Raw genomic sequence first — 25,894 nt, 5'->3', positions numbered from 1 at the left:
GCTGTCACCTTTATTTTACTTGACAATAGAGGCCATTGAAAATTTTAGAGCAATTGAGTGGATACTAATATTACAAATGGGAAAGTGTGTGTGTCTGTTTGTTTGTCCGTCTTTCACAAAGCAAAACGGAGCGAAACATTGACGTGATTTTTTAAGTGGTGATAAGCAGTTCAATGGATAGGCTACTTTTTATCTCTTGCCCCCCCCCCCACACTTTCCTAAAATGGTGGGGGAAGTTTTATGGAGCATTCTGCAGTTTTCGAATTTAACGCGAGCGAAGCCGCGGGCAAAAGCTGTTTAAATATATAAATATGTATAGACTTTTATATGATAGTGAAATGAGCCAATATTTTTTTATAACTTATCGAGTGATCGGTTGATTTATATGGTTCATAACTGCAAATAACTTTCGGTAACGCGCTTATAACACCTCAGCTGGTGTTGCAGACATCTATAGGCTACATAGATGGGTTACCATCAGGCGAGTCATTTACTTATTATGCTGACGTAGTATTCGCTACATACAGGTCTGGTGCTGCCCTAATTTTGTTAGCTTTTCAATATTAGATTGTACTTAGTGTCAAATTAGTTACAACAGCCACAGCTAACTAGCATCTATTTTGGACATTGGACATGGCCCATAAGGGCCGCTTGCACCAACGAAAATGGAGGGTTAACCCGGGTGTTAACCCACCATTTTGTATGGAATTTGATAGTTGACAGCCCACTAACCCTGAGTTAAGTGGTTGGTGCAAGTAGGCCTAAGATAACTTGTATGTATGACAATCAACGTCACTCTGTCACGCACGTTGTCAACAGAAATAATGTATCGATAATTATTATGTTTATTGCTACAGGAGTTCCTTTTCCCCACATTACAATGTTAGTCTATGGGAAGGATGTCCCACGGAACCCTAAAAGAAAAAAACAAAGCCCTCAGGGCAGATTAGGGCAGAGATCCTCGGCGGTGAGTGTCGCCCAATTGTTACGATTGAAGACCATTACGTATCGGAGATTGTCTAGAGGACAGGAGACGATTCCCCATACAAACGTGCGTTTTCATTATCCCATCCGATATCGGATGTCGAACCGATATTCCATATATTTGAGCCGTCATCTTCGATTTTTGCCTTTGAAATCAGTCCTACATCCGATATCGCGATAAGAAGAAGAGATCGATATAAGAAGAAGAGGATTATAATAAATTAGTTATAGTCTAGTTCTATCCAATGATTCTACGTGATTTAATTTCTATATTATTATAAAAGACAGGAGTTTTAAACATTTTGCATTAAAATCAGTTTTTTTACCATCGTTTTTACAATCAAATACAATTATCAAAAATCAAACATATTTAACCCTTCGTCTGTGTCTGTCAAAAAATTGTCATAAAACAATTAACTTTGATACATTATTTTAAAGTCCAACGCCTTATGTTAAGATCCTTATCAAATACAGACGAAGTGTTAAGAGTTAACGTTGCTAAGTATGATTAAATTACATTCAAATATTTTATAATGTTTGCAACAATGTCATCACAATAATATGTTTAAAATAGGTTTCTAAGCGGTCGCCTCATCCCGTCATAAGATTCCATTATACTCTTCTTAAATACTTTAGTTTATCATTATTATGCAAATTTAATCAATGGACGGGCTCCCAGCACTTTTATGGCTTCAAGATTTTCATTGCGACTGCACTTAACTAATAAGTTTTAAAAAGCTCGACGGAGACAGTGCGCTCCTTAAGTAATATTAAAGCTTATTTAAATGTCTATTAAACAAACAATATTCAGTGAAAATGGGGAAAGTTGCAGTTTCAGGTTCAAGTCGGTTTTTATAAAAACTTTGCCGCCAATTACAAAAGTTACAACAAAGTTTTTTAAAATTAATGATAAAGTTTTTTTTATTGGTATAAAAAGTTTTTTAAAACCGAAATAAATTAAAACCGAAATAAATTGCATATATGAAAGAAAAAGTGACCAAGGCCTCCAGTGCCTGAGGCTGGAAGTTGAAATATTTTCAATAGAATATAATTTGACTTGTGTTAATTAGAAAAAAAGTTTTTTCTTAAACATGAATCTAATTTTGATAAGTTTATGACGTGGGATTATATTTTAAACGAATTAAAATCTAAATTTATGAGTTAACCTTTAAAAACAGTTCCAAGTAGGTTTTTTTTTTTTAATCTTTATTTAATGAGCTTAGTCTAAGAGACGATGCCGCTTCATGATACACATCAGGAGTTATTCTTACACTAAAATACTAACTACTATTTCATGAACTATTCACTAACGAACTCATGATATTTATCTCCAAAACAAATACTATTTGTAAAGGCTGTCAGGATACGACATGACTGAAGGGTGAAAAGGCGAGCGAAACCGGGGCACGGAGCTAGCGCGAATCGATACAAGTCGAGTGCCGAACCCACTAACGCCGGGTCATGTGGGGGCACCAACATTTCTGAACAAACAGGATATTCTTGAAAGTCAACTCTTAGTACAGCATGTTACATTTTGTCCCAGTCTATCAAATACAGTTAAATAATTATAGAATAACTGTTAGAGATCCAGTAAGGCACAGCGCGGCAAATCTCGACTGGGGGCAAATGTAACTAATCCATTTTTTCCATTACTACACTATAATGTTGAGTTCTACATGTATCATTTGAACACGCCTACTTGTATATCCGATGGACACTCTATTTAATAATGGAAACATTGTAAAACATGGAAAAAATGGACCAGTTACATTTGCCCCCCAATCGAGGTTTGTCCCGCTGTACCTTATTCGAAACCAAAACGATTGAAAATATGATTTTTATAATATTTATGTTATTTATTTAACTGAACAACACAGTGACAGATTATTGACACAGTAGAGTTTAATATTTTCCGAAATTGAAGTGTCAAAGATAATCAGAACGGTGATATATTGGACCAACCTTTTGGTATATTTCATAATAAGATTTTTGTACGTTCAATATAAAATGTTATTCGTAGTTTTTACTGTAACAGCGACGCAGGCGTTTTAAGTTAAAATCCATGATATCTTCTTACTTCTCTTCCCTACACATGATTACCCGTTCTTATGTTATTAATTATGTTATTAGAAGAAGACGTGTGATCTATCTCGTGGTGACATACTTTCGCGCCAATCATGTGCTAACCCTGCTGGAATTAAAGTCTAAAGAACAGAAATGTTTTGCATAAAAATCATATAACATCATTTGTGATTTTTTAATCCACGGTATTCCTCAAGCCTGGTCACCCCAGCCTATCACCTCACTACGGTGAAGCGGGCTCGTGTCAAGCGTCCTCGACAATTATTCTGTACTACATCACTAATAGAGGGACAGAGTACAGCCCTAGAGCACCATCAAAGGTACCTGAGCTATTTGAAACTCTGTAGCAAAGAGATGCGGTCTCATAATGGGTAGCAAATTTTTGTGACACACTACAAAAGAGCGATAGGGAGAACTAGCTAAGAAACGCTTACGAAGCGCATGCAATCGTGATGTACCCTGGCCAGTACCCTGAGATATCTTCTTCCTCGTTTCCTCAATGCTGATGATCGCGACCATAAGTAGCGTGTCTCCATGAACATGTTCACGCTGGAAAACGTTCATAAGCCATGTGGACTGCATGGTACAAGTATAGGTGGCCGCCAGTTGACTTCTTCACACAGTCAGACAATCTCTTACGAGCCCCACCCCAAGAGCGTTTACCATTATTTCGCCCCAAGACGATACACTTCATATACATTAGTGATCTCATAATATTGTATCCGAAAATTCTTAGAGTTCACTCTTGACATATTTCGATGATATACCCGCTTAAAAATGATTCCATTTCCCAATCAAAACCTCAACAATTGAGTTATCAGTGTTATCACCAAACCCGTCGAGTAAACAGACGGGACAGAAAGAACCCCAGACAATGCGACGCCATGACAGGTGACGAGGGCTGGAGGCTTCTGTTAACGGAATTATTGTTATAACTTTACAGGAAAAGGCTGTTCATAAAATTAAAAAGTATTTATTTAGTCAGATGAAGTTTTTTTTTTTAATAGGCTTACTCAATACTCATGGCCACAGACTACTTAGCTGATAGGCCTACAAAGGAACGAGCTCGCTCGGAAGGTTCCTGTTCACCCTTGGTTTGAAAGTTGCTATATGAGCTAGGAAATATAGATTCTGGCAAGGAAAAGCGCTTCTGAGAATTGGTGGAATATCTACCAAGTGAGAGTAGAAACCGGCGGTGCGTTTAAAAGTACAGTCAACCAATTGAAACCTAGGCCGTTCTACAACCGTGTCAAAATGACAAGCAGTAAGAAATTTCTTACAATATCATTTATAACGTCACTGTGACATATATGTACAATAAATATTGTAAGACTAATTATAGATAAGTCCGAACTCTAGCTCTAAACAAGCCATTTCTGGCTTAGCACGAAACTCTGCGCATAACTTAAGATTTAGTACTTTAATAAGGCTGACTGTACAATAGTAGAATGTGGACGGTGGATGAAACTGTCACCGCATACATGGCAATAACAGCGCCGTATTGACAAACAGTCGTATACATTCTGGTCAGGCTTTAAAAGTACTTATGTATTAATTTAGTCTGCGTACGTTATATATCTGAATAGTTAATGAAACTACGGTTGCACTCACGTTCTTACATGAAGACGAGCCTCGAAAATTGGCCCGAAACATGTCGCAGTAGTAGCGATATAATAACGTGAGTACAACCGTAATTTCATTAAATATTTGAATATGTCTCACGAAAGTTTAACATTATATATCTCGTTACCGTCGGCTCTTATTTTAGTCCAATGCCCATTCTTTCCTAAGTCCACTATTTCATAGATCATATAGATAAATATAAGGTAAAAGTTACAACCCTCTTGTGGGCAAACTGGTAAAGTTTTCATAGTTCGATCGAAAGCTAATTGTTTGTTTTCGTTGCGCCGGCAATCGAGATTTTCCCGCGGGGGCCGGCAATCTATATGATTGACAATGTTCCTTATGAGTTATAACTTTTGATCGCATTAATTGCAACATTCTTATACCTATTCCTGTGTGGTGACAGGTCAAGAATTTCACCACCATCTTTCTCCCCGTGGATGTTGTAGAAGTCCACTGTGGGATATGGGTTAAATTGTGGTGTATAGGCGAAAGGCTGGCCACCTAGCTATCACTGCAATGTCACAATCAAATTTCGTTTAAGGTGAAGCTTGATTAGTTTCATGTGCTCTGCCTACCCCTTTATGGGACACAGGCGTGACTGTATGTATGTATGTTGTAATATTATACCATCAAGTAAATTTTTAAGTACACTTTGTAAGAACATCGTAAATGTTGTTCATGTTTTGATCATTCAGTGTAGGCATTTTATAATTCTTCAGCGGTGGCAAACATGTATACGGTCTATCTGAGGATAAGGTGAAACTTTAGCCTATGGATGCCTATCAAATCTAATGTGTTGCTGTTAATTAAGAAAAACTACGACTCTCACGAGAATATGAAAATAACTCAAGTTACAACTTGACTATATAAAACACACTATATGCATAAACCAAAATTCTTCAAATAAGTGTAGTGTTTGCAAACACTCCATTAACCAACCCTATACATACACCCAATTTCACTAAAAACGGGTCACATCCACCATCATCCTTAACCAAACTCTCCCGTTTTCCCTGCTCTCAGCATGTAAAAAGCAAGCGATGACCGCGTCCGGCCACCATCTATAATTCAGGGTTCATACGGACCCCTAATTGGCTGGAGGATGGGTTCCGTCGTTAATAAGTAAGCGGGCGGTGCCGTAAACATTGATGGAAGGGTTGTTACTAATAATCATGGGGCATTTTAAGGAGGTTCGGTCATGATCATGAGATTGTCGGAAGTTATGCGTAGGGTTTTAAAATGTAAACTGTCACTCCAAATAATTATGTGCATGTATAATCGCCGCCGCGACCCAAATAGTATGAAAAAAAGAGTCGAATCATCGAAGACATACAAGACATATTCTCAGAAAATTAATTTATTATTGACAGAAGAATTTATAACCTTTTATGTATGTATGTATGTATGCATATGCATAAGTACTATTATATATTCTGTGGTAAGCTTTATTATACATAAAGGAAACAAAAGAGACACAGTAACCAAACTCACAGGGAAGCGAGCAGATGATGATGAGATTCCATCCCATCAAACACAAACAACACGTTACCGGAGTTAGAAGTGCGTTGCCAGCCTAGATGAGAGTATGGTGTTGAATTTGGTAACAGTTTTAAGTATCAAGCGTATGAGTGATTGATCAAAACTGTTTAACATTGTAAATCGAACTAACAAAAAACCCATAAAGATTGTTTTAATGCAAAATAAAGGCGAATGATTTCAAAATTACTTCATTTATATCTCAAACTATAAGTTCGAATGGACATCCGTGATAAACGCACCACTTACCTAATTGGAGATCCTGAGAACCCTGAGATATCGCTGGTAACTAACCTTTTGAGCTAGATTTGTAGATTGATACGTTAAATAAAGACTGGATCGGAAATAAATAAATTATATTTGAGTTGATATATATTTTTATCTTTTTTTTTATCTTTATTTCATAATATAAAATTACATTACAAATACATAATAATAAAAAAATAAAATAGGTCCTTAAATAAAACTACAAACTAAAACTAAAATCTAAACTTATAAATAAACTATAAATAAAAGACTTGCCCTAAATCGCCGTCCACTGGCAACGTGCCCAGAAGGCTGGCAGCATTGCCACGTTGTATGGCAATGCTGATCCGCTGTGCCAGATATGACCCAGCCTTCTGGTCACGTGTCAGTTCCACAAGCTTGCGGCTGCATTCTTTGAAGACCCTGTGGGCGCCTTCCCCCCAGGGCCCCAGGGTCTCAACCCCAAACGGCTCAAATATGCAACCACTATTAATGGTTGCATACTTGCGCCGCTTGAGGAGTTCGGCCGAATTGGCCGCCGAGCCAGCCTTTAAAGCGGTGCGATGGAGATGGGACAGCGCCAGAGTATCTGCACAAGTGGCATCCCAAACTAAGGGCTGTCCCATCTTCCATGGCACGAGCGTCATGCTTTCCGTCATCGCGAGCGAGACCGGTCGGTTCTAATACGGCCGGTACTCCCGCACTGGCTAAGGCCCGACGGATGACGTCGTTGAGGCTCGCATGGCGGGAAGCGCGTCCTGCGCTTCTGCCGCAGGATAAGCCATGGTGGCCCAGCTGATCAACTGGGTCACCACAGCGACAGCGATGCGGGGTAACACAATTCACTCCCAGGCGGAGAGCGACCGAGATGCGGAAAGTGGAGTCGTCCAAAAAGGTACCAATTGCCACGGACGGCAGAGCCTGAAGCCACTGCCCAGACTCCCACTCGAAAGCGGCAAGGAGACGAGCACGCTCTTGAAGGCTGGTTGCCGTTTGATACAGGTTATTCCGTACCAGCCTACAAAGCGGCTCGTCCCAATGTCGCTGTGAATTTATTTTTATCTGTTTCGTTATGTACAATACCTTATTATATGCGGTTACATTATTTACTACTTACATGTTTCTTTATCTACCTACTTTAAAGTTTTCAATGATCTGCTCTGACACCATCTGCCTAAGACATCAACAAACAAATCATCACCTAATAACAACTACTATTAGATAGTAGATCCAATTTTTAGGAGATTTACCAATGGTTTTAATCCTCCTATTACAAACGTCGCGATCAAAATGAATGTCATTATATGGACCTGTCCTGACAGCGGCCGCTTGCTGCACCGCTCGCCGCCCCGCTTCCCGCTCAACGCTAAACATACGATCTTTCGCTTTACTGCGAATAGGTTAACTTTTGTAGGTACATTTCGTTACACCACATCCAATTAAATATTATTTATGATATTAATTCGCATGGCCATTAGTGACCGTGGGTAATTGATTTGAGAAAGGTGAATATACCATAGCCACAAATATTAAGACTATTTTCAGTTTGCGTATTTGTCTATATTTAATTATATTACTTTTGATTTAAAAAAACTTCTGATATCTATTCAAATATTTTTCGATAAGTGCTAAATTTTATCTAAATGGTTTAGTTAAATAGTTTACTCGTAGGCATGCAGATTTGCAAGAGAATATGTGTGCGTTCACATTTATAGTGGACAATTTAATTATCTAAAACTATTTTATGGTTACCATGATTCTGTTCCACTGCTGAATAAAGACCTCTTCACGCTATGGTCATGTCTCTACTGAACACTGTGGCTTGCATACACGGCGAAATAGAAAGGTCCGGTCATAGTGACTTTTAAGATCAATATGAACAAGATTTATTATGGGACCAATGCTGAAATCGCAAAAAAATAAACTTGCCTGTTTATGAAGCATTTCGACTGTCATGATGACCTCTCATTTCTATGGAACAGCTAATTTTTTTGTGATTTCAGCATTGTACCTATAATTAAATTTGTTCATTAATAATAAATAACCTCAAAAGTCACTATGCAAAGTTCGTACGGCCCTTTTTATTTCAACCTGTATCCATACTAATATTATAAATGGGAAAGTGTGTGTGTCTGTTTGTTTGTCCGTCGTTCACGGCAAAACGGAGCGACGAATTGAAGTGTTTTTTTAAGTGGAGATATTTGAAGGGATGGAGAGTGCCATAGGCTACTTTTTGTCTCTTTCTAACGCGAGCGAAGCCGCGGACAAAAAGCTAGTTATATTATATTCCCATATTCCCAAGAATCCAGATGAAATGTATGTAACATCCCGCCATTTCTATTTCCTTCTGACCCCGTCCTGCATATCAGTAGGTCCTGCTTAGTAACCCATGTGAAGAACTAAAAGACTAGGGGAGACCGAGGGGTTTTGAAACAAAGGTGATTTGAAACAACGTCCATTTCGCGGATTGTATAATCGTTAGCGAGTTTCCAAAAACGCTGGTAATACGCCCCCCGCCACCCGCGGGCCCCACAGTGTGCGTCTTGTACGATTCTACGAATTAGAATTTTGTGTACGATACAAAATGTCAAAATTGTACAAAATAGTACATGTTTAAATAATCATATTATTATAAATATAATGTCTTTGTCCTTGTTAGCGAGCAAACTTAACCTGCCCGAGCAAGTTACTCGTATTCAAGTTTAAATATGAGCAGTCTAAGTTTGGAGCATCCTTCCGTCTTCTTTGCTTACCTTTATACCTTTATACAACTACTGTACAGTCTAGTCAGACATTTTATATTTGTATCTTATACAGTTAATGAGCAGTCAAGTAAGTAAGTGTTTTGTTTAGATGCATATACATGATTTTGGTATTTTTATTATAATTATGTTACATACATACATACATACAATCACGCCTGTATCCCATAAAGGGGTAGGCAGAACACATGAAACTACTAAAGCTTCAGTGCCACTCTTGGCAAATAAGGGGTTGAAAGAAAACGAAACTGTGACATTGCAGTGACAGGTTGCCAGCCTCTCGCCTACGCCACAATTTAACCCATATCCCAGAGTCGCCTTCTACGACACCCACGGGAAGAAAGGGGGTGGTGAAATTCTTAACCCGTCACCACACAGGCAATTATGTTAAGTTTTAATAAAGCACTCAAAGAATTTAGCATAGACTATATTTTTATTATAGTACCATTTAGTATATTGTCGTGATATTTTCATAGGCTCTCGTAATTATTACTACTATTGTGATAAGGTATGAAATAGAGGAACTATATTCTTAAATTTCGACAAGACAAATATTAGGTTACTTGAATAGGACTTTCAGAGAATTAAATGGTTATGGAAACAATACAACTGCATAAATTTTCTCTGGCCATCATTTTAATCGAAAAAATAATAGTCTTTATAAGATATATATGTAAATTCATATGTATGTTTTTATTTAACAAAACTGAGAGCGAATGAAGCGACAGATTGTGCGCCGGAAACGGAAGCAGCCTAACGAGGGCCGGCTTGATTGTCTATTTACCCCACATTCTAGTGCCGTATTCGAAAACTTGTTCAAAATATCAATGGTAAAATACGTATGAGTACGTTACCTATGAGTATGTATGTATCTTATCAATATCATACATGTTGGTATATCTACGTGTGTAAAAATATTTTTAGTTTACTTTTACTTATATAGTTAGGTACCTACTTGTATATGTTTACTCCACATTATTTATAAAGTATTTTCTAGTCCAAAACAACTCATGGAAATATGTAAGATATGTTGCGTTCTTACAGGTTCTTGAAAGACCTTCATATATTGTCTCATCATGTCACTCTATCGCTTGGCAGAATAATGTACCAGAATAAAAAATAAATAAATGGAAATCCAATCGAAATTGAAAACATTACAAGAAAAATGTCTGGTGAATGTATCACCTATTTTAATAGAAAAGATTATAATGAACGATCAACTTCCCAGTAGAAATAATTATATTTCCTACTATTATCGTCAGCACAATTTTTTTTTCATCAAGCATCACTCGCTCCAAACGCCAGTAAACTCTCGAACTTCAGGCATATAAACACGCCATCTTGCGAGCCAGGTGGCGCCATTTTGTTCTCATTCCATATTCGAATATTCACTCCGTTCCGTTTTTAACGTTTGAAAATAGAAGGTATGTTGATTTGCGATTTAACACACGAGTAATGGTAGTATTATTTAAATTTTGCTCATAGGTAATTCAATTGAAATAACTTCATTATGGTCACAGTATTTAATTACACCGAGGTTAATGAATTAATTGAATTAATTAAACGCGCATATTGTGCAGCTATTTAAAATATAGAAGAACAAAATGTGAAAAAGAGATTATGATTAATTATTTGCCTACCCATCAGACTTAAAATTTTCATTTCCTTTAATAAGATACTAGTATCATGTAAAATTGTATACAGGCACAGAGCTTTGATTATGGTATAAGATGACCATTAACTGCATAACACAAAAAAAGACTAGAGAGCGATTTATTCTAGTCAACTTTAGGGCAAAATATTTTCTATCAATTTACATTTTTACATAAAACTGTGTTTAGACAAAGAGGGTGCATGGAAGGAGCCTCCCCGCAAGACGCAATCCGAGCAATTGATGTGTTTTACGAGACACCCAAACGTCTGGCGCACCCTGAGCAACGGTCACCACCTGTGATGACCGGCTAATCCTTCCTCCACGATGGTTTCTACAAATTCTAAAAAAAAGAAAGCAACCATCGACACGAAAAGAAGAAGACAAAGAAAAAGCTAAAATGACCTTTTACTTTTACCATACAACAAGTTTCAAAAGTTACAGAAGCTCGTTTAAAATTTCATACACCGTCCAAACTTTTTAAAGCCAGCACTGTAGTTTTCCTTTATGCAAACTTGTCATTACAATAGTGAATTATGTAAAAAGCAGCTCTTATTAAAAGCTCGTGTTTTAGCTTTTGCGAAAATGCACGAGCTTTGTGCTTTTGCCTCAATTTGAGATCCTTAACTCATATTTAGCTTTCTTTTTCAAGCTTCCAGCTAGGTGTTTTCTTTATTCATTTTTCTACTACGGGAAAATAATGCTTACAGTTTTTTAAGTGTAAAATATATCTAAGTGTATCCAACTATATAAAATTCCGGTACTTTAAGTTAAACCGGTTAAATCCATACTAATATTATAAATGGGAAAGTGTGTGCGTCTGTTTGTTTGTCCGTCTTTCACGGCAAAACGGAGCGACGAATTGACGTGATTATTTAAGGGGAGTTAGTTGAAGGGATGGAGAGTGACATAGGCACAAAAAGTATTCTCTTTCTAAAAGCTAGTAGTTACTTTTGAACCAAACCTACTTAGATATTTCAGGTATAATCACCTACGATAACATATGAAGGCCGCAAAAAGATGTGATGCTCTTATGCCTTCGAATAGTAACATGTTATTGTAGATTACTGTACTATTTCTACTGATCTAGATACAGAAATCGATACACTACAGGTTATTGATGATGATGTGTTCCTGTTATCCCCTAACACAGGGCTGTCAGAAGAAAATTCCACTTTTCACGATCCTGGGCGACTATTTCAAGATCCTTCCAGCCTACTAGAAGAGCAAATCCCAAGCGAAGTTCGCGACCTACAAACATTTCCATAAATATTTGATATGAACTTCGATGTTTCCATAAATCGAAAAGTCCGGTTTTTAAAAATGCAGTTTATCTAAACCCTCGCAAAGTTGGAGCAACAGAGGCGGGAGATATTTCGCTCAATTTTAAGCGATTTAAAATTCAGGAGCGGTGCGGCCGAAACAGCCGCGCTGTATTTGCTCGCGGGCTTTCATAGCGTCGGTACTATGGGACAATAACTACAGATAGCTTTTTAACTAGTTTTATTAGTATTTTAATTATTAACTGTCTATTTTATAGGTATTATCGACAGGTAATTTGCTAGTTATTAAGGTTTAGATTTTATGAATCTTTTCAAACTATCGGGACACGATGTATGCAATGTGTACACTGTAATGAGGTAGGTACCTAAGATGAAAAGAGGTTTAATGCCCATAAAGGAAAGTTCATTATTTGCACTTTTAAATGTAATACCTATCCTTAATTATTGGACTCGTTACATTACATAATAATGTACAACAATTTAGGTACTCATCAGTGGCGGCTGGTGAAAATTTCTGCTAGGCAACACTGAGCAAGAAACCTATAGGTATGTTAGGTACTTTACTAGTACCTAATCAATTTTAGACAAGCCTGTGGGAACCGGCTTGTATGGATCAGCCGCTGCTGGTACTCATGGACTCACAGTAGGTAGGTAAGCATAAAATTTTGTCTTTTGAAAACCGAAATAAAAAGCAACTAGTAGGGGCAGTCGAATTGAAACCAAACGCATCCCAGCACGTGCACCCGCTAACTCCTCGTTTACATTTCAGACCAACAGATGGCGCCCTCACACCCACCAGCTTAACCAGAACCTTAGCTACCCACTACTCTCACTAGTACAGGGGCCAACTTATAGAGGGCGCTATACTGCACCATAATATGTGTAGACCAGAATTATATGAGATAACGCTCAATAAAAGCTCTTCTGAAATTGGCCGCGGGCTATAAAAACCAATTCACAAAAACCTTCAACCCAAAAGTAAGTACATGTAGTGTTCGTTCAATTTATATTGGTTATATAGAATATGCAGCCAATTTAAGAAGGCATGCGGGTAGTATGGAGGGTGGTGTTGACGCGAACCGACGATAGTTGGGCGGGTGCCATTATGGGAAAAAGTAATTAAAAGTTTTGCACATTAAGGCGGTTTAGGATGGAATGAAAGGGCAGATGCGGGATTTGCATTTTTCTTTTCATTCTTGCGGTTTCAGTGATGCTACTTTTAGAGTAGTTTAAAATACATGAACACCTACGACTTTTAAGTCTCATAGCAAACTAACGGTGTTGTTTTTTGTTGACTATGTGTGCCACTTTTAAATGATTTTGGTGTTTTTTCATCAGTGGCGAGACCAGAATCGAGTAGATATTTGTCATTGCCCAACTACTCATCACTTCATCTTTTAAACTTCAAGGTCATATTTTACATTTTCATATAAGATAACCTATAGTATACTATTTTTGTTCCTTTTCATAAAATTTGTATCTATAAATGATACCATTGGACAAAAAAAAACAATGAAATCTTTTGCGTGGATTAAGAAAGGTCATTTGATTCACATAATTATAATTCTAATATCAGTATAGGATCGAATTGGCCTGTCCGTTACACGGAAGATAAATCGGTTTCCGATACAAACAAGAATCGAGTCCGCATCTGCCCTGTGCGTTATCTTAGACCATTATCATTATAGAGGGTGTTTGTTATGGGCGGCAAATTGTTTATTCAGCCAACCGTGATACGTGGGGAGAACACACTTTTTATTTGAGAAGATAAACGGTCGTTTTGAATTATTTCTTAGATGAAGATCCCGTGTCGAACGCATTCATTATCAATTTACATACATACATACATACATACAATCACGCCTGTATCCCATAAAGGGGTAGGCAGAGCACATGAAACTACTAAAGCTTCAGGGCCACTCTTGGCAAATAAGGGGTTAAAAGAAAATGAAACTGTGACATTGCAGTGACAGGTTACCAGCCTCTCGCCTACACCACAATTTAACCCATATCCCATAGTCGCCTTCTACGACACCCACGGGAAGAAAGGGGGTGGTGAAATTCTTAACCCGTCACCACACAGGCCATATTATCATTATTTTTCCTTTAGGAGCGATTATTTCCGAAAATATGAATATTATATTGATTTAAACTAACACGATCTTCACTCATATTATTAATGATTATATTGGAGAAACCAAACGCACCATAGCGGTAAGGGTCAAAGAACATATCGCGGCGGTCAAAAAACGACAAATAAATAAGTCTGCGGTTGCCGAGCATTTGCTAGAGTCAGGACCGAACCACTGGATTGAACTGCATAATCCCAAAGTCCTTTCAACTGAACGTCTTTACTATAGCAGGAAAGTACGTGAAGCGATTGAAATCAGGAAACATCGTAATTTCAATCAAAATGAAGGGCAAGGGATTTCATCTTCGTGGAATCCAGTGATTAGCAAGTGTAAACGTGAGAAAACTTCCCGTCTCATACCATCGGATGTCGTGAGTGTTGTATGTAGGCAGAGTGGCAACCCTAGCGTAAAAGTGACTGATGACAATCAAGTGCGGGTAGTTCGAAAAACTCGTACAGCTAGAAGATGTTGATACAACACCCAGCCAGTCTACCCGTGACCACGGACGTAATGTCATGTCCGAAACGTCGGGTTAAATATAAAACGTAAGTTTTACGCGATTAAGTCCCGTTTTAATTTAATAATATGAATATTATCAAAAAACGATCTTAGTAAACCCTTATTCATTTTTAAATACCTATCCAACAATATATCACACGTTGGGGTTGGAATGAAAAAAAAAATCAGCCCCCACTTTACATGTAGGGGGGGTACCCTAATAAAACATTTTTTTCCATTTTTTATTTTTTCACTTTGTTGGCGTGATTGATATACATATTAGTACCAAATTTCAGCTTTTTAGTGCTTACGGTTACTGAGATTATCCGCGGACGGACGGACGGACGGACGGACGGACGGACAGACAGACATGGCGAAACTATAAGGGTTCCTAGTTGACTACGGAACCCTAAAAAGTGTTGAGGTTTCAGGGTCATTTAAGAGTGTGACTGTTGACTGAATGATGATAAAACAAGCCGTTTATTTACACTGCGATCAGGCTGCCCTCTCTGCCAGTATTGTTTGATCGAGGTCGGGTCTACAGAACCCGATGCTCACTTAAGGGTGAGCGGTACGTCAGTGTTTGTTACGTCTGTCTGCATACTCATTTATTATAGAGCTTTTAGCCAAGGATATGTATTGGTAAGAAACGGCAGAATAGGTTTGTTGGTAGGTAAATTCAGTCTTCTAAAATGAACCATACAATATACATATAATCACGCCTGTATGCCATAAAGGGTTAGGCAGAGGACATGAACCACCGAGTTTCAGTGCAACTCTTGGGAAAAGGGGGTTGAAAGAAATCGAAATTGTGACATTGCGGTGACAGGATCCTCCTCTTGTTTACGACACAATTTGACCCATAAGTATACAACAGTTGACTTCTACGACACCCACGGAAAGAAAAGGGGTGGTGAAATTCTTAACCCGTCACTACACGAGGCAGAATCATACAGTTCTTAAAATATCACCAACGGCAACGCTAATGTGGTACTGTAAGAGAGTCGGCCTATCAGTGGAGAGCATCCAAACATTTAAACAACGCTTTGAATCAATATTTTTTTATATTTTAGGAGCTACAACCGTTCACTCTCAATCGCTGCTTCTATATGAATGCCCCATTGAAGTGTCTGTTTTCCTTGACGTTCTTATACTGTTCCAATTTTAAATCAGGGACTGCCAGTCAGCGACCATGACTGCTGTAAAAGGTTTCATTCTGAATGCGAAACCTCTTACAGTACCTGCTTATCTCACGTCAGTTTTCTTTTTTTAAGTGGTTTAAATTTCTTCAAAAAATATTGAAATATTTTTAACTCTACAAACTCTGATTTCACAAAATCTTCACTTCAATAAAATATATGGCAAAAGGAATATTCTGAATTCTTATTTTCCTTCGATGTTTTTGCTGCATTTCAAATTACTGTGACTTTTCCACCTTACTCCTGACAAATAAAATTGAAATCACCAACGCAACTGAAAATGTCGATATAACTTCTAACTTCGATATATTGAAACATACTCTAAAGTTCCAAGAAATGATGATAGAATTTTCACTTCATCCCACTGATATTAAGTTACGAACTATACACACATTTGTATCTTTTTCCTGCATTTGAAACGACTTCGTATTTGCAAAACTATGAGTTGCCTTATTTCGCCATTAAGTTTAGGTTGATAACATATGCAATAGTAAATGTTAGTGTAAATATAGTGACGACTTAGGGAGTATTTTTATTTATAAGTTAATTTTAAATTAGTACATAGTTTAGTTTAGTATTCTTGTATATATTTCTATTACTTATCAGTACTTTATTAGTCTTTATTGTATATATTTCTATGTTTACACATCAAATAATTCAGTCTATGTACTAACGAATAAACTTAGTGTAAATTCTAGCTTCGGTATATTGAAAAATACTCGACTTCAAGAGTTCAAATAAAATATTCCAAAAAATACACCTCATCCTGTTTGATATTGAAGTTATGAACTGGAGATTTTTCCTGCATTTAAAATCATTTCATATTTATCTATAACTTTGAACCAACTCCTGAACACTCGTTACCCACCTTCAGCAACTGAAATAAAGTTAAAATTACAAATGCAATAGCAAATAGTGTAGCCAGTAAGTTTGGTGCTAAATCCCGGTCCCCGGCGGCAGGTGGAGCGCAAGTGCATGCAAATCAGCGTGTAGTCTAAACTTGCATGTTTGCAGTTGGGATGCAGGGGAATTACCTATCATCTAAGTTGAGTTTTATCTGATGGCTACCTAAAATGCATAATACTGACTGTAGCTTAATTTGATGGTAGCTATTTATTTATTATTGCGGAAGATCTATTAGAACAGTACCTACTTTTATTAAATTTAACGAAACGAAACAAAACAGGTGTTATTTTTGAAACAGAACCGTCTCGGTCACAAAATGTTTGTCATAATTAATTTGTAATGCCACAACCCCGACTATCGGGTCATCCATCCTAAATAGGAATAAAATCATAAAATACCCGACAATCGAGTTTTTAGCACCGAATGTACAGTCAAGTGTAAAAATATGGGTGCGTACAACTTATCAAAAATATGTCCCATAGCACTTTATGTCGGCGGAATAAGGTCTCGGTACATATTTTTGAGCGAAAGGATAAAATCGATACGTATTTTTGCACTTGACTGTATGTAATAATGTATGTAACAATATGAAAATTTCGTCAAACTTACGTACGTTTTTGTAGATATACTTACTGAAATTTAAATAGTACCTATAAGTACCTGTAACCTACCTATACCTTTACCTGTAACTTACCTATGTTGAACAAAATAAAAATCTTTGAATCTTTTAAATAGCATTATCTAAGTGAAATTTGAGATCCTTGCTTACTTAATGCAAAAGAGCGACCATACATTTATTTGTACTTAGGTGCATATCGCTGCCCACAAATGATCATGAATTATGCAAAGTAAGTTTCATAGTTGAAACCTAAATGTTTGCAGCTAGGCTAGCTAGTCTAGAAATTATGTGGCGGCCACCTAATGCATAACACAGACCATAATATTCTTATTTCATGGATTCTGAATCTCACATAAGATAATATATAAAAAATAACTAGGATGTCTTATTTACGTTAGGTAATATAGACGTGTAGGTGTACACAATCAATCCAATTAAAAGACTGTTTCGTCAGAGGGTTTCCATTTGGCTTGGTATGCTTAGAAATGCAGGAGCACTGCTGGCTTACCATATGACGATAAATTCGTTGTGTTCCATTGATTGTTTTATTTTTACCTGAAACAAAAACAAACATTTATAAATAAGTAGTTACATAATCAGAAACAAACACCTTCACGTAAATACTAAAGTTGTCACTTTAATATAAAATTGTCACTTTATATCCTAGACACTTCGATAGCGAGCTTTATGAGCGTAAAAGTAGAACTTGGTTGTTACGGTCCAAATTAAATAGAGTTGCGCCGACTATGGACTTTGCCGAATACGAATATTTTTAAAGCGAATGTTAAGATTAAAACTTTGAAATGATTGGTAATGGTTATACATACTACAACTATGTTCTTATGATTTAGTGGATAATTAAAATATGGTTAAAACAACTCTGAACTCTTCTCAACTCTTAAACTACGGTTTTTTTAACTTTTTTTACAAAACAATTGTGTTTATATTTTGACGCATTTTTAGTAGTTCCTTAGAAAGCTATTAAAATAGGAGCTTATTATCCAATGGAATACGTAAGATTTTCATTAGTTATTTACTTTGTTTATTCGGTAAATATTCGGCAAAGCAACCGAATTATTCGGCCGAAAACAAACATTGAAAAACTTGCCGAATATGCCGAATACCGAATATTTACCGAATATTCGGCCCATCTCTAGTCCAAATCAATACATTGTCGGGACATAAAACCCGACAGTTGTAAAATTATTAAGTTTGCCACAAAACTGTACAATTTTGTAAATACAAAGTTGAATGCTCAATTGATAAAATTTCATAGTCGACTTACATAGGAAACTTTTGCTTGATTATTTATATGTAACTATAAGTATAGGCAACCACAAACATACTGGCTTCTGCACGCGACCCTCCAATACGTTTAATGAAGATGATGATAATAAAAAATAAATAATGATAATATAGTACATTTCGTTATAAGTGCGAGAAGTATGTCATTACTTCACGAGTCCCGAGACATTTTGCAACGAGCGGCACGCGAGTGGCAAATCTCGGGACGAGTGAATAATGACATTCTCGCACGTGTGACGAACGACGTTTTTTAATACAGTTGCGAAAAAACACTACTACTTACTTACAACGAAATAAAACAATCCGAACTATCAATTTTCCCATGGACATTGACGGATTATTTGACAATTCAAAGGCGTATTTTTGAAGCTTTTAAACTTGCGTGCATATTTTCAAGTTTGCTATTCATCTACCTATAACATAATTTATTTCATTGGGTGCCATAAAAACATAAACATTTACGATTTGGGACGATTGTTTAATGTACAACTACATTTTAATTTAATCGATCCATTTATGCCCCGACGTATTGCAAATAACGTAAAATAATTATGACAAATCGCGTAACATATTGAGGTTTTTTGACGTGCATTAAGTTAAAACATGGTAGACGCCTCTACTTTGACAGTTGAAGACGCGTTTCGTTCCAACCATGTTCTGTTTACACAACTCATTATGACCGATTTTTCAAAGTATAAACCATTTTATAAATTAGGTTTAGTATGACTAAAAGTAAACAATTACATATGAAATATTAACGTTTTAAATATTAATCACTTAATAATATGTTTATAGTTTTATTCTGTCTTAGTAAACTAGACTAATATGAAAACAGCTCGGTAAGTAGTCGTAAAATGGAACGTATAAACTTTTTACGCACTAGTTCGTAAAATACAACTTCTCGCACGCTAAACAGCCAAAAAACGGGCACTTTTTGAGCAACTGTATTAAAAATTCTTTACTGTGAATCTACCTACTAGTACGTAGATTTGAGTATGATATAATATTAATATTCATAAGTTTTTTTTTTTTTTATTGGGGACACCTTACACAGATCAACTTAGCCCCAAACTAAGCAAAGCTTGTACTATGGGTGCTAAGCGACGATATACATACTTAAATAGATAAATACATACTTATATACATAGAAAACATCCATGACTCAGGAACAAATATCTGTGCTCATCACACAAATAAATGCCCTTACCGGGATTCGAACCTGGGACCGCGGCTCAGCAGGCAAGGTCACTACCGACTGAGCCAGACCGGTCGTCAAATTCTACGGATAAGTAAGTGGCCGGTATTTTGTAGACTGTTACCTATTTAAGAGTTATTTGTTATACAAGGGGGCAAAGTTGTTTTTTAACACACGAGAAGTAAAATACATTTTCTCAAACATGCAATGAAATATTGTCTTTACGTTCCTTAAAATGGGCTGGGAAGTATCGCTTTTTGGGCGCAACAACTCGAGAGGACTGTAAAGGGATTTCATATTATTTTTTAGGCCTAGGCCTGTAAAGTAACTTTTTTTTATAAAATATTGTCCTTTAGAGCATTTTTTTTTATTTCATTGTATGTTTGAGAAAAGCACTATACATGCCTCGGCGTGAAAACGGATTCCCGGCCTCGTATCCCTATCCGGCCTCGCTCACACGCTCGCTCGGCCGTATATACCCACTTGCCCGGAAATCCTCATTTTCCCGGCCTCTGATGTAATGTACTATTGCACCCGAGTGTAACACAAAACCTCACTATAGCGAGGAAACTACAACGCAAAAAATACGTTTATCACTGCTTCCAGTAGTTCCACAGGTATTCACCTACTTTTATCAATTTTAAAGCAGTTGATTTGACTTTATTCAAGGTCAAATTACTTTACCACCTGTGGAACTACTGGAAGCAGATAAAATGCGTTTTTACCCGCTGGTATTAAAGGACAAAACACGTGTTTCCGAGCTAGCGAGGGGAAAAATATTTAAAATATTATGTACTCGTACATACATATACAAGTTATAATTAAATCAACATAAGCATATTGAATGTGGCGTTATGTCTACATAATGTTAGTACGATACCATCATGCTATTATAGTGTCATAATATTATTTACTCTAAGCAGGCACGTATCTTGTCTTGTCACTTTTGGTCGTGGAGTACCACCCCTAGACTCCAGTTTATGAAGCAATTAATGTGACCTCCTGGTAATTTAAACAAACCAGTGTAATATATGATATAACTTTGTGACATCACTAACATAAAGTGGCTCGTTTACTTATACAATATACCGAATATTGAAACCGCAGAAAAATACAATATATCTTTATTTTTAAATATATATAATTAAAAAAAAAACTATATAGGCTCTAGATATAGCGTCTTTTCTACTGATTTTTTTTAGAAGCCATGATAATCATGTTTTTCTGTGTAAATTATAATGAGTTGTCTAGCAGAAATAATCTGTGCAGCGACGTTATACGCCAAACGTCAGTTTACCCAAAATAAATGCGTAAGCGGTTTACAATCAAGTTTGGCGTTCGCAAGACTCTTCCCAACCCAGTTCCCTTTATCTGACGCCTCGCCGTGTCACATAGTCTTATATTGTACCTATTAATAAACAATGCCAAGTAAATATAGTTAAGTAATGACTCTCCTCTCTTTCTGTTTCCCTGCCTATCCTTCTAGTCAGCAGAATACCGACATAGTTTTTTTGACAGATTATAAAATGCGTGTAGATAAGGATGCGTGGTCTAGCAGAAATAATCTATGTAGCGACGTTATGCGCCAAACACGAGTTTACTTAGAAAACAATGCGTAAGCGGTTTCCAAGTTTGGCGTTCGCAAGACTCTTCCCAACCCAGTTCCCCTCATTGACGCCTTGCGTAGTAAGTATTACTTGGTCTTATATTGTATTTAGACAAGTACTCGTCCATCAGTCGTACAGCTTAGTAACTGTCGAAATATGTATCTACACATATTTTTGTTTGATGCAAATTTGTTCTTACATATGTACATACATACAATCACGCCTGTATAATATAAAGGGGTAAGCAGAGCACATTAAACTAATCAAGTTTCAGTGCCACTCTTTGCAATCACGGGGTTGAGAGAAAACGAAACTGGGACATTGCAGTGACAGGTTGCCCGCCTCTCGCCTACGCCACAATTTAACCTATATCCCACAATCGACTTCTACGACATCCAAACCCTCCAATTTTAATATATCTACGTCAAAAACCAGCAATCTCAAAATAATGGTCAAACAATTTTATCCAAATACCTCCCAATTCTTTTTTAATGTTACAGAAGAGAAATCTATCTACAGTATCTATCTAACTACCTACATCCTACATGTGGCGTACCTTAAAAAATATATATCGAATTATCTTTTTTTTTTCTTATCGAAACGTCAAATTCGGCAGATTGATCGCTCTAATGTCTTGGTGATGCTACAAGGCTGGATGGATACGCGGAAAACAAAGAAGAATCGTATTTAAAAATATTTTAAGCGGATTACTCACGTGTTAGGCCGTTTTCACATTATCCGATCCGATATCGGATGTCAGACCGACATCCTACATCCGATAAACACTTCCGATAGTGTCGGATGTCGGTCCGATAAAACGCATTGTTCCAAATCAATGAAGTATGATTTTGTGTCAAAAAATATTTAAAAAATGTTTTATATTTAATAATTATAAGCACTATATCCTAAATAAAAAAATATTGTAAAATTAAAATAACGAGCATAAAAAATACTCAGGGTGTCAGGCAAAATAAATAATTTTACATTCAACTATATCTACAAAAATGAAAAAACTAGTATCCGCAATTCGGACCGATGCATTACAACCTTTTTTTTTTCAATGGAAATTGTCAACTAATTTGAATTTCGATCATTAGCAGCTGTTTAATAGACGCCATTTTTGTCACGCACACTACTACAAATAGTATACATACATTATATACGCAAACAAACAAATATTATCGGCCGACAACTGACGGGGGTCAGGCACAAAAAATGTCGGAAGCGTCCTGCCGATATCGGCAGTTCCATGGTGCCTCGGACAAAAACTGTTGTAGGAAGTGCCATCGGCATTAAATCCGCAATTTTTGCGTTTTATATAGTTTTTTTTGTAATAATGATCTATTAAATACATAAATGAAGACCTGCAAGCGCATAAATCTTACATTTTACATCCTTCCTACATCCGATATCGGATCGGATAATGTGAAAACGGCCTTAAGTCGATATAACGTTCGACATGTTTCGATCCATTTCCGAGTATCTTTCTCAAGAACGAACGGTGTCGAACGTTACATCGTCTTAACACGTGAGTAACCGCTTAAAATATTTTGGAATATGTTTGCGTCTCACGCTTTTTAAATATTTTCATCATTTAAAAAATATTGGTTGGCATAGTACTTATATTTCAGAGTTAACTAAAAACGGTCCACTTTATAAAATGAATTTATCAAATTTTTCGTTGTTTACTTATCGAATATACATAATTACATACGTACTATCATTTATTCACTACATAAGACAAGTAAAAAAATTTTTTAATGAATTTAATTAGTTTTTAATATAAAAAATGTACTTAGTTTTGTTTATGCCATTCTATAAAATAACACAAAGTAAAACAGCAAAGTGAACTATAAAATGTAACCCAAAAGCGGTATAACATAAAAGTATTGAAAGTTTCGCCGACTACGACTCCCACGCGCTATTTATACACTAGGGTTGCCATCTCATCCGTAAATCCGTGATTTCAAACACAATCATGTATTGTTTAATGAAATAAATAAATGAATGAAATAAAATCTGTAAAATTTGGTAACCAGGACAAGCCTCGTGAAAACCCTGGATTTTAGAGCCCAAACCCCTGACACGTCAACAGGTTTTTTTTTTTTCAACATAGTGTAGTAAAAAACAGTTGAAAATTTAAACTCAGACTACAAATGAAACCGCACCCAGACGCTTTTCGGATGCTAGCCACGACATCGGTCTAAAGCTACATCGGAGCGACACAGCGATGGGACTTTTCATTCGCATTGGCCGCTGAGCAGCGGGCCGTAAATGTAAAGCCTGAGTGCACGCTAGAAGCGGGGCGGGGCGTGCGACGTGCATGTCAAACAATTGAAGCTCATACAAGTGTCCTGAGTCCGCGCTGCTTAAATTGTTTGCACGCTCATCCGCCCCGCCGAACGCTCGCACCGAGCGTCCAGGCCTTACACTAGACTAGGACTAGTCTGGGGAAACCAGGACAAATGGTAACCCTATACATAACTTACATAAGCGAGAGTAACCGCACACCGATCGATCTTCCCAACCTTTCCCGTTAACCACATTGTTCCATAATGTATCCTTTTTATCTCAAATTCCGGGAATTGCGAAGGAACCGCTCCTTGTGATGGATTAGACAAATCCGACGCACAGACGTATTGACAACAAATTATCGCTCTCTGTTCTATCTTGGAAGAAATCTTTGTGTTTGTAATTTTCTTTCTGAAATTAGAAAGCAATTTGATATAATATTTCTAAAAATCATCCGTTTTAAATAACTTCTTTGCTTATCACTCAATATCATTAGTGTGTCTACTCTCCCTGTTTAATTATGTAGGTATCTTTTAACATAAAACCCGATAAAAACCAGTAGCAATGGGCATCTCAAGATTGACAAGGTGGATGGCGTCATAAATCGGATTCTGATAATAACTTAGTACTTTAAAATCAATGTTTTAATTTTGTTAGCGCTTTATACCTAAAAAAGTTTTGGTATTTGGGTTCTGTCTGTCTGTAAAACGTATCTTAATGAGCCTTAACTCATCTCAAATTTGCGATTATCCTGGTCCCTGGATGTGACTGGATGTCACTTTCACTTAGGTCTAGTATCCAGAACGTTAACCAAGTAAAAGATCACATGAGTCGGGTCACATCTATTCTTGTCACGGTTCCTTTGGTTGTGTAACTACTTCAAATACAAATCGAAAAACATTTCATTTTGATTTGTTCCCTCCGAAATGCCAATCAAATTAACGATTCAATACCAAAAACACAAAAAATAAACATCTTTTCCTTCTGTTCATTGAGTCGCGAAAGAGAAAAACTCCCTTTCAGTAAAGGGCTCGATATTATAGCTGACGGAACGTTTCGGGAAGCTAATCGTTTCTTTAATTCCGCGCCCAACCCTTCGCCCTAACCCTTTTTAATCTTTGCACAATGACGGCAAGAAAATGGCCAAACAAAGCACATTTTTCACTTACATTTTGAATAAAATCTGAGAGCCTGATGTAATTTAGGAGGGTTTAAAGGCTGTAAATAGACTGGAGAATTTTCCTGGAGTAGATAAAAAATTTAATGAAATAATTAAAAGTTACGCAGTTTTTATGTTACGTTCGAGCATCTGAAGTAACATAGGGAACCTGCCTACCTATCTACATATTGGTCATAGCATCACACTAGAACATTAGAGGAACATTTTTAGTAGCAAAGTTAATATTCATTTTAATAGTTCCCGTTGAATATTAAACATATTAAAACTATCTCAAATAGGATTTACCGCAAACATAAAACTTACACACAGGCTACCACACCAGATGAATGAACAGTATCCGCTTCTTAGGAAGGAAAAAATAAGGTCTTATGACCAAAATGGCAAGAAATATGGTTACAAAGTTAGAGACATAACGCCCAAAGCAGGCCATATTTAGTTAATAGACAACACCTTTACTTTAAGCGATAGTGCCAAAACCTTAAGGTCCTGTAAGGTCTACCATCAGGTACAATTGTAGTTGATTTTTAATTTTATTTTTATATATTAAATAAATAAACACGACCGCTATGGACGAAGTGAACCTAAAAGAATAAAAATACATTCAGTGTTAACATTGATTAGATCGTCAACAAAATTTACAACTTCACACCTTTAAACAATCGACTCCGGTTCATTTACTTAATTTAGTTTAATCAACACCTTATCTTTTAATAAATAAATTGATTCCTCACACGTTATCCCGTGACGGCGGTGTGCCATAAAAGGTGCGGTGGGCGGGAGACGGGCATCTT

General features: G+C 36.7%; 1 protein-coding gene and 1 long non-coding RNA gene across 5 annotated transcripts in view; both read right to left on the bottom strand.

Annotated features, from left to right (window-relative positions):
• Positions 1-25,894, bottom strand: part of LOC125228588 (dystrophin) — a 701,009-nt gene that overhangs the window by 352,201 nt on the left and 322,914 nt on the right. The window lies entirely within an intron of this gene.
• Positions 16,724-25,630, bottom strand: LOC125228663. Of its 2 annotated transcripts, none has more exons than XR_007177316.1 (4): positions 25,554-25,630; positions 24,121-24,334; positions 18,033-18,079; positions 16,724-16,876 (listed from the first exon to the last, which is right to left on the bottom strand). It is a non-coding gene; the product is annotated as an uncharacterized LOC125228663 (long non-coding RNA). The 2 variants fall into 2 exon arrangements; XR_007177315.1 differs by having other exon boundaries at positions 25,407-25,624.

The sequence above is a fragment of the Leguminivora glycinivorella genome, chromosome 1 (assembly GCF_023078275.1).
Source record: "Leguminivora glycinivorella isolate SPB_JAAS2020 chromosome 1, LegGlyc_1.1, whole genome shotgun sequence".
In the NCBI taxonomy this organism is placed as follows: Eukaryota; Metazoa; Arthropoda; class Insecta; order Lepidoptera; family Tortricidae; genus Leguminivora; species Leguminivora glycinivorella.
The sequence above is the reverse complement of the archived record's forward strand: the minus strand, read 5'-3'. Positions and strand labels throughout refer to the sequence as shown.